Consider the following 11,105-nt stretch of genomic DNA (forward strand, 5'->3'; position numbering starts at 1 on the left):
TAGCCTATCCTGTAGGGTCATTATGAGTGGGTTAACGATGGCACATGGTGTGTTTTGGTTTTGCAATAGTGGTGATCTATAAATAGATGCATGTATAGACATGTATACTGAACAGGTGTGGGAGAGAGAGTGGGAGTATACTTACAAATACATATAGGTTTGACAGAGAATATTTGTATATGTGTATTTACCTTTGATCCATATATATATATATGAATGTGGTGGAGCATGTAGAGCAAAGTTATGAAAACTTCTTAGACAAACCAAACACCTTGAGGAAATGAATCACCGGGCCTGGAGATTCAGGACCATAGCCTCAGGGGACACCATGGTCAATTTTGTGAGTAATTACTGGTATCTTAAAAGCTTGTGGGCAGCCAACTAAGGTACAACTATTGGTCTCTACCTGCCTAGGGGAGAGAAGAGTAATGAAAATTGAAAGATATATGAGAATAATTGGCCCACACAAACATCAGCCTCCACAACCCTTAGATCAGAAGAACTAGGTGGAAAGAAAGAACAAATCAGCTAGATGGTGTCCAGCTACCGCTATCAACTGCTCTGAAAAGTATCACATTAGAAGATTCTGGATAGAGTGTGAGAAAAACGTGGAACAGAACTCAAAATCATCAAAGAGACCAGGCTTCCTGGTCAGATAGGAACTGGTGGGCTCTCCAAGTTACTTCCGTCTCCATTCAGGTCTGGGAATGGACTCAGCCCTAGGTCAGAGTAATCAATCATTTGAGATAAAAAAGGGCAGCAGTTACCCAGGACAGAGTTCAGAGCTGGAAGGATGAATGGAAACCGGAAACAGGGAGGAAGTAAGATAAGCGATGATGCCCTGTGGCCATTGGGATGGATGACCTGAAACAGAATGGGTATGAATTGTTGAATGTAAAACTTATGATTTGCTCTGTAAACTTTCACCTATGTCATAATAAAAAGTAAAAAATAAATAAAAAGAATAAAATCAATCCCAAATCGGTCCACTAAGGAGAGAAAAAAAAAAATCAAATGATCCATTACAGTGGGCAAATCTGCTACCAAAGACCTTTGAAATGTGGAAAAGCAACAATGTCCCCTGAGGACTGTGGGAAAACAAGTTCCTTTATCTGGCCTTTTGCCTCTGTTCTTTGGAAAAACCAGCTTGAGAGATTTTTCTCATTAAACCCTGAGAAGTTACCTTTGTTTTAGTTTTCTACTCCAGAAGTCTTGTTATTCTTATCCAGATTTATTGGCATTTCCTGGGTAAGTTTTAAACAGTTTAAGGTTTAAGACTTTTGGTCTGGCCCCAGACCATAGCCTGCCCTGTGATTGGTATGCACCTTGCACATATTGGTCAATAAATTATACAGATGAGATGACGAGAGCCTACTACGGGCATGAAGCATCTGGAGTCTACTGAGAAGAGATGGATCGGTTTGTAGCCTTGTTGGTAGGGGCCTTGCCTTGACGTTGAGAGTCCGTTGTGTGTATCTATGCAGCCAACCACACAGAGGTTGTACAGACAGAAGGAAGTAGGTCAAGAAGGACTAGGAAGGAAGAAAAGCAACACAAACCTACATGAATCACGAGTCAAGGGACCTTCTAAAAGAGCTGTAGCATGGGTGATTGAGGTAGCGAGAGGTCCAGGAGGGGCCTAGCAGTACAGTAGGCAGTGGCAGGCCCAGAAAGTGTACTGTGGCAGAGTAGGTGGTGAAAAACAACAGGGCTAAGAGGGGCCTGTTCTGAGAGAACTAAGCGGAACCTGCTCCCAGGGACTAAAAGAGCTGAGGGTAGGCTTGTGTAGCCAAGAGGAGCTAAGAGAGCTGTCCTGTACTGAGAAGGGAAACTAGGCCTATAGGCTTTCAAATCCTGATCCCAAGTTGTAGCTTGTTGATCCTGATGCCAAGTTGTATCCTGTTACTTCCTTAATAGACCATTGTGTTAGTCTGGGTACTTTAGAGAAACAAGTCCACAGAAACGCATGTATAAGACAGAGTTTTATATAAAGGGTAAGTGCACATCAAGAAAACATCCCAACCCAGTGCTGCCCAAGCCCACAAGTCCAACATTAACCCATTAACCCATAAGTCCTACACCAAGCCACAAAGTCCTCCTTCATCTCACAAAACACACTCAATGATGCCGACTACAGGAGGAAAGCCAAGTCCGTGAGCATGTAAGCATCTCAGCGCTGGCCGGGGTCTCCACAGGGCTTCTCCAGCACCCAGGGCTGCATGAGGGTAGGTCCATGTGGCTTCTCCTTAGGGATGTCTTGCAGGAAGTGAGCCTTGCCAGCTGAAGCAGGGAACTGCTAAGGCAGCTGCACCCTGGTCTGACCATCAGAAAGCAAGAGACCCGAGAACTAGAAAGGGGAAGCTCACTGAACCATTTATCCCTCCACCCTTCAATTAACCCCACATGTGTTTATCGGCCAGGTTGGCACAATAAACTAACTACCTCAACCACTTAATGCAGAACTGTGAGTTGTGTGTGTCCATTGCAATGGATTATCAAATCCAGACGAGAAGAAAAGACTGCCAGAGGCACAAGTGATAAAAATGATTGGAGGGTAGAGGTATGTCTGACTTTCATCCTGGTCCTTATCACTCCGGAAGTTAGACGGGTTCTGATGCTACTGTTATCACTAGTAGTTGACTTTCACAAGGACTATTGGGCACATAGAGGCGCCCTGGTGGCACAGTGGTTACAGCACTTGGCTGTAAACCAAAGGTCAATAGTTTGACCTCACCAGCCAATTTACAGAGAAAGATGTGGCAGTCTGCTTCTGTACAGATGGCCAGCTTTGTTTTTATCCCCACTCCCAACAGTTTTATTGGCATATAATTCAACAGTTCAATCACATCAAGAAGAGTTGTACAATCATCACCACAATCAGTTTAGAACGTTTTCTTCATTCTTGTACTCATCATGATTAGCTCCTTATTCCCCTCTCCCCCAATAGCCCCTGCCATACCCTCAAGGAACCATTAATGTAGTCACTGTTTCTATAGACTTATCTATCCTGGAGTTCATATACAGAAAAACATTAAAAAACCAACCAACAAAGCAAGAATAGCAAAGCAAAACAGGTAAAAACTTCGATCTAAAAGAAAGCAGAAAACATTACAAACTAGAACAAATTTAAATGGATCATAGGAGAGATCAAATGATAGGGTGCTAAATTTTAACCTAACTCCCATCTTCCACAATCCACTTCCCAATGCATTCTGCATGTGGGCAAGGCTAGTCACAAAAACATGTGCAGTTTGGGAAACACTCTGGGATGGCTCTGCTCTGTTCCATAAACTCCCCGCAAGCAAACAAATCCACTGCCACTTTATCAGTTCCAACTCATAGTGACCCCCTAGGGTGTCCAAGGCTTTATAAATCTCTACAGGAGCAGACCACCTCATCTTCTTCCAAAGGAGGGGCTCATGGATTTGGATTGCCATCCTTATGCTGAATAGTTCATGGTCTCCCAGATAGCACCGCCAGGACCCTGTCCCATAGGGTCACTGTCACTCATCACTGGCTTGATGGTAGTGAGTTTCTAAGGTGCACCTGACTGAGGCCGTCATTCCATGTGCAGGTGAAAGCTGGACAGTGAATCAGGAGACCAAAGCGGAGCTAATGCGTGTGAATGATGGTATTGATGAGGAATATTGACTATACTGCTAGAAGAATGAATGACTCGGTCATGGACAAAGAACAGCCAGAATGCTCCTTAGAAGCAAGGAGGGGAAGATGGCATCCAGGTAGAATCACCTGCCCAGCGCTCCTGCTGTTAGACCAGAAAATTAAGGGAATTGAGAGTGTGCAGGCAGACCCCACCACAGCACACCACACCTTACAGGCAATGAACATAACCACATGGAGCAACCCATGAACAGAGTAGCTACAGGGCCGGCCCCAATCTGAGCCCAACGGACCCCTCCCTAGAAGTATGTGCTATAGAGGACAACACGAAACTGACAGGGTGGGGAGAGGGGGCCTGCCACGCCCATGCAAAAGCAAACCAAGAAGGAAAAAGAGATCGTCTAGACCCCATATTGGCACACCTAGTCCGAGGACAACATCCCTGCACAGAGCTTCTAAGGCACAGAGAGCACTGTAGGGCCGACAACAGTTTGAGACATGATGTCCCCTCACTGGAGCATACCGTGACAGAGGACAAAACAGGGGACACACGGTGGGGAGTTAGTCCAGTCTGAACCTCCCACAATGGAGCGGACCAAGAAAGGAACATAGCAGATCAGTAACTGGGAGCAAAGCCAAGCCACAAAGCCCCTGAGGAGCCCCAAAGTAGACTTCAGGCTAGGAGGAGCAGTTCCCGAAACCCTGCAGGACCAATGGGGAGATCGTCATCAAGGTTAGCAGACAGACCTGGAATTATGTATGCTTTTGTTTGTTTGTTTTCCCTAGTTATTATCACATTTTCCCCTTTTCTCTCTTTTTATTCAATCTTTTGTTTTCTTTTTGTTTTGTCTCCGTTATTGTTGTTTTGCCTACCAATGTAAGATAGGCACGGGAAGCAAGCCTGAGGAGAAAGCAACTGGACCGACTGCTTGGAGGGACTTGGAGGGAAGAGGAGGGGGCAGGAAGTGGTGAGCAAACAACGCCATAGACAGGGGAACAACTAGGGAATTAAAATCAATAATGAGGAGGACATAGAGATCCTGGGGGTATTGGAGCAACAGCAATCTAGCTGAGAGGAATTACTAAAAACAGAAGAAGGGTGAACGTGATGGTGGGACAGGAGGAAGATAAAAGGAAACAGGAAAGATCTAGGAAGTAAAGCTATGGATAGAGGTGTAAACACAGGTGTGTAAATATGTAACTACATTAATTCATTAATATAGAGGTATTGGCCTAACCCTCCCTCAACGCAAGAACACTTTGCTAGAACAACCTAGCATTCTGTGATGCTCACCTTCCTGGCATGATCGCTGAAGACAAAATGGGGCACAAGCAAATCTGGTGAAGAAAGCTGATAGTGACTAGCTATCAAAAGATATAGTGTCTTAGTCTTAAAGCCTTGAAGTTAAACAAGCAGCCATCTAGCAGAGAAGCAACAAGCCCACCTGGAAGAAGCACACCAGTCTGTGTGGTCATGAGGTGTCGATGGGATTGGGTAACAGGCATCAGAAGACCCAAAACAATCACACAAACAGACAAAAACATATTGTTGAGAATGAGGGGGTTGGAGCAGAGACTCAAATCATTAGTAGACAATGGGACATCCCCTCACAGAAAGGTCACAAGTAAGGGATGAGTTAACCAGGGCGCAGTATAGTACCAAAACCACACACAGCATTCCTCTGGTTCTTTGAGGCTTCCTCAACCCCCACTATCATGACCCCAGTCCTGCCTTTCACTTTTGGCTAGACCAGAGCATGTGCACAGGTACAGATAAGCGATAAGAGCACAAAGACATTGGATTGTTATAAGAGCCCCCAATAAAATGATTTATTAAAATTAAAAGAATAATAAAAGGGCTTAGGACACATGGAATCCAGGAACAGGAATGAGAGTAACAATACCAGGAGGGTAGGGGGAAAGAACAGAGGAAGGGGGAACTGATCACAATGATTGACACATAACCCCCCCCCCCCAGGGGGACAAACAACAGAAACCGTGGGGGAGGAGAGACAGTGGTTGCTGTAAGATACGAAAATAATAATAATTTGTAATTTATCAAAGGGTCACAAGGTGGGGATGGAGAGAGGAAGGGGAAAAGGAGGAGCTGATTCCAAGGGCTCAAATAGGTAAATGTTTAGAAAATGATGATGGCAACATATGTACAAATATGCTCGATACAATTGATGTATGGATTGCTATAAGAGCTGTAAGAGCCCCCAATAAAATGATCTTTTAATTTTTAAAAATTGGCAACATAGTTTTATCTAGCTAAAGATCTAATGACATTTACTTATTTTTAATACTAAATATTTTCACTTTGTTATAAAAATTATTCTCTCATAAAAATGTGTTTAAGTAGTTTAGTGCACTACTGAAATAAGAAAATCCTTCATCTTAAACTAAACTAAACTTATTTTACAATTAAAATAAAAAAGTAAGGAAGGGAGATGTCTTACTATGTCCTTTGCTTTTGTCATCTCATGGATTTTGGACTTGTTAAAAAGTATGACTACAAGATCATGGCTGCTTTGGTTAAACAAAGTATCAAAATGTAAAGCTATTTTTTTCTCTACATACCCTCCATTTAGGTCTACACTGGTGAGGGTGGTGTTTCCATCTCTCTAACCATTCCCGGAAGAAATCTACACACTTAAATTTACACCACGTCAAAATGGCAGTTGTGGCACCTTCAAGGGATCTAAATGATGTTCTTTTAAAATATTCTTTGGCTTTGCAGAAAAACCTAATTTCTCAGCACAACCCTATTGGCCTTTTCTCACCAATACAGCTTACAATTTTCTGAAAATGTCTTCCTTATAAGCCCCATGATTCTCAAGTGCCTTCAAGAAAATCTATCAAAATTGTCCCTTGGGGATCCCCCCAAATTGTTATCATGACTTTCTAAGTCATCAGAACATCGTCTCTGCTCTGAATTAAACTGGTGCAGCAGTTCTCCTTGGATGCTTCCATTTTGATTGAACGTGTTTCTTTAGGCACCCTGAGGAGACTAAGACAAGTATATTTCTGAGAGAACTTGTCATCAGCCATCCACTGATCACAGAGGCATCTTTAAATACGTTTTTTCCCCTGTAATAAACCCATGCATGAATGAACTGGAATCTAGTAGCAATACTTTCTAGCTCAGCCTTGTATATATAAATTTGTAAAGGAAAAAATGTGTATTTCTTAAAGCAAGGCTTTAGTTTGGCAGTGCCTGCTCTGAAATGCATATAATAAGCATTCAGTAATGTTGGCTGCTATTATCATTATTGTTTTAGATTGCTCAAGAAGCCAAGTGGAGTCCTGGTGGCACAGTGAATTAAGCGTTGGGCGCTAACTGAAAGGTTGGTGGTTTGAAGCCATCAGCTGCTCCATGGGAGAAAGGTGAGGCAGTCTGCTCCTACGAAGATTGACAGCCTTGGAAATCCTAGGGAGCAGTTCTACTCAGTCCTAGAGGATCACTATGAGTCAAAATCGACTGGTGGGTAAGAAGCTCAAGGGCCTATGTTTGCTGAAGGGGGCCGGGGAGGGGCTCTATAATGGAAAAATTCACATATCCACCCCAATCCACAGTGATTAAGGTTATATATGGTGGAATAGTTGTTTGAGAACTCAGTAAGGAAGACAAGATGCCACCATTCACCTGACAAAATGTTTCTATGTCCCGTGTGGAAAACAGGTGTTTACTTCCTGCTGATTTCTCTCTCTGTCTTGCAGACTGCCAAATGCTTGGGCTAAGAAGCCCTTGCCTCTGGAATCATGCGGTCTTCCGATCTCAAGCTAATGGATTGATTGAGAATTAATATCAGATTAATAGGGATGCCCTTGTAATCTGGAGTGATGTTTAAATTAGTAATTACAATGTGCCAAACAGTGGTCCGCAGAATGCTAATATTTATTGAAAACTTACTATGTATCCAGCATTATTTCAAAAGACTTATTAGTAGTAACTGATCAATTCTGACTTTGTACTGTAACTGTCTCAATGTACAGATAAGAAAACCACCTACACAACTTGCCCCTTGTTCTGTGAGGCATGGAGCCTAGATTCAAGCCCAAGAAGTCTGACTCCAAAGCTTGCATCCTGACCTTCATGAAAAAGACCTTTTCAGGACTTTTCTGATGGGGGTCAACTTTACTCCCACTGTCCATGCCTAGGAAGCAAAAAGGCTGTTGAAAAACTTGTGATGACAGGGCACATTCCGCTTTGACACCTGAGGTCAATTTGTATTTCAATGGCCAGTTTCTTTATTCTCCTTCCTGAGATCAGTTCTGAAAGACTGTCCTTGTGTACGTAGATCCACAGGTGCTCCTTCAGTACACAGTATGTGTTTTTCTTGCACTGTGCCACTTTGTCCTGGTTTTGTTGCTCAGTGCAAGACTGTATGTGCCTCTCAGCATGTGTGTTCACCTGTAACCTGATGATTATGAGACCTGCCTTTCTGATGTTACCATAGCTCTAGCCACCGTAGCCTCTCCCAAAAGGTACCTGCTGTGACCAAGCTTCATTATGCTAGCCAGAAGCTGGATGGGGAATAGTGACTCAGTGGCACTCGTGCTGAGAAGACAGCACATCCAGAAGTGAAATGCCTTTAGTTGAGATTGGATATTGTCTGCAGCAGGTGACAGCCTGGTCCCAGGAAGCACACAGCTCAGAGGCAGGTCAGTGCCTACTGAGGTATGAGCTCAGCTTTCAGAGCACTACCAGATTACCCAATAAGCAAGGTAAGCATAGGCTTACTTGTGCTTATTTACTAATCTGTAGTGAACAATTTCACTTTCACCCTACCCCCCCACCCACCACATCAGAGACTCTACTTCTAAGTATGGTTGGCATCTGTCTCTCTTCCAAAGCCATCTCCCTATGGAATTCAAATTTACAATCCCTGACAGAGATGCAGTATCCAGTAAGCAAAGTCAACATGAAAGCCATGTGAAATTTCAGATTACTTGTGCTATTAATTAATTAATCAGGACACATGGAAGCATTTTTTCAGGTGAATGGAGGTATTGTGTCTTCGTTAATTCAGATTAATTCAGATTGATAAGTAAGCATGTAATGCACCCCCGCATCTGAGTCAGAGGTAGCTGTAGTATGCATGCTAGCAGTAGGAGTAACATTAGTGAGTGCTGCTGTTTGGAGGTCACTATGCACTAGATCAGTGGTTCTCAACCTGTGGGTCGCGACCCCTTTGGGGGTCGAACGACTCTTTCACAGCGGTCGCCTAAGACCATAGGAAAACACCTATTTCCGATGGTCTTAGGAACCGAGACACCGCTCCTCTATCCGTCTCCAGGCGGTCCGCCTACATGCAGATCCGCCCACAGACGAGGACCTGGCGTGAAGACTGCTACCCATGCTACACCATGCTTCAAGACAACATTTCATTTATTTATCATTAGAAATAAATATTTCACAATATATAATGACATATTGTTTTTGTGATTCATCACTTTGCTTTAATGATGTTCAATTTGTAACAATGATAATACATCTTGCATATCAGATATTTACATGACGATTCATAACAGTAGCAAAATGACAGTTATGAAGTAGCAATGAAAATAATCTATGGTTGGGGGCTCACCACCACATGAGGAACTGTATGAAAGGGTCGTGGCATTTGGAAGGTTGAGAACCACTGTGCTAGACCTTGCACACGCATGTATGGGTGTGTGTGTTTACAACGGAGCCACTTTAATTTGTTTTTCTTATAAATCATTCTCCTGCTGAGGTCAGACATGTGAGAAACACAAGGTACTAATGGTGGTTTTCCTGATTCATGTGTCGTCCTTACAAATAAAGCGGGGTTTCTGGAATGAAACTGCCGTCAAACCCGTAAGACTGCATCTGTGCACCCAGCTTTATCAGGGGTGCTGGGAAGTTGGGCTTATTCCCCCACATCACCTTTCCTGCGTGTGTCGCCAGCCCAGCTGGCTCACACTCCCTTCAGTGATGGGTAATAACGCCCAACGCAGTGCCCAGGGAGGGCGAGGGGTTCTTCTTTACACCGAGTTTTGGGAAGCAGAAGGTAGCCTTCCGTTCAGGGTGCCGAACATGCGCCTTCTTGAAACATAAGCCCATTGGTCTAATGGATCGTTCCTATTTTGGTGGTTTCCGTGTAAAGCCATCCCCAACAAAGCAAACCGTAATGACGGTCCTTCTCCATGCCTTCTTTTCTCTCTTTCCTGTTGCAATAACCTTTAGGACTTCCGCCCCACCCACCCCACCCCCGCCCCCGATTTCTCTCTTCGTGTTTTGTTGGATCATCTCGGGCCTGTCCCTCTCTGTCCAGCAGACGGGCAGGCACTGCACCTTGCGGGGGCTTCTCATCATTCTTCTGTTTGGTGTTTCTCTTTTCATGCGTCTTGTTAGCCTTTTTCATTAGTCTTTTCTCAAATGCTGCGTATGGTAGAGAGCTCGGCCTTCAGACCAATCATCTTTTTTTTTTTTTCTTTTTTGAACGTTCAGGAGCCTCTCGGCTTTGCTTCTTTCTCTTGTTCTCATGGTAACAGAAACGTAATCCATCGCGCTTACGCTGGAACTCCACACGCTCATTTGGAGGCATGGTCCCGGCAGCAAAGCCCCACGGGACGCAGTCTGCAGGGCACGATGAACCACTCCGTTTTTTCAACCGTGTGTGTTTTGAGCCACCTTCGATCGTGATCTAATTTACATTTTACAAGACACTGTGGGATAGGCACTATATTTATTCTACCTTCACAGGCGAGAAGACTGTGAATCCCAGCCTAAATTAAAGGTTGAAAGCTTTGGAGAAAAACAAAAGGCCCAGGGGAACTTACTGTGGCAAAATTACACGGTGACTCAAAATACTAATTAATCACTAGGTACAATATATTTATTAATTAACTTGAAATACATTGAAGTGAACATCATTAGTAATAGCATCAAGTGCCTCCTGATGGGATGCACCCAGCACCCACCACTGCTATCAGGTTGATTCCAACTCTCCGCAACGGTCCAAGTAGAAGTGTCCTGTGGGTCCCCAAGCCTTTCCATTTTTATGTGAGCAGAAAGGCTCATCTTTCTCCCCAGGAGTGGCTCTGGGTTCAAAATGCTGACCTCGTGGTGAGCAGCCCAGTTCGTTATCCACTATATCACCAGGGCTCCTGACTGAGAATACAGCAACCTAGAATATCATGTTGGAAGTCCCACCATGGAGGCATAACCTGAATCTAATCGTGATGAAGCATCAGATAAACCCAGTTTATGGAGGAACATTCTACAAAACCACTGCCCTGTAAGTAAGCTTCAAAGGTCAGGAAAGTCAAGGGAAGGCTGTGGAAACTGTTCCAGACTTCCTCACCTTCATGACGAGAGCCCTGAAGATAAGGGTGCTACAGCCAAGTGTGGTGAAGAAAGCAGATGGTGCCCGGCTATCAATTGGACTAATGTCTGAGGTCTTAAAGGTCTGCATTCAAACAAGCAGCCATCTAAGTGAGGCATCAACTAAGTCCAC

General features: G+C 44.0%; 1 pseudogene; it reads right to left on the reverse strand.

Moving 5' to 3' along the window:
• Positions 1-9,455: 9,455 nt before the first annotated feature.
• Positions 9,456-10,193, reverse strand: LOC115869007 (annotated as a pseudogene).
• Positions 10,194-11,105: the final 912 nt, after the last annotated feature.

This window comes from Echinops telfairi, unplaced genomic scaffold (assembly GCF_000313985.2).
Source record: "Echinops telfairi isolate 266 unplaced genomic scaffold, ASM31398v2 ScPeMD7_19;HRSCAF=73, whole genome shotgun sequence".
NCBI lineage: Eukaryota > Metazoa > Chordata > Mammalia > Afrosoricida > Tenrecidae > Echinops > Echinops telfairi.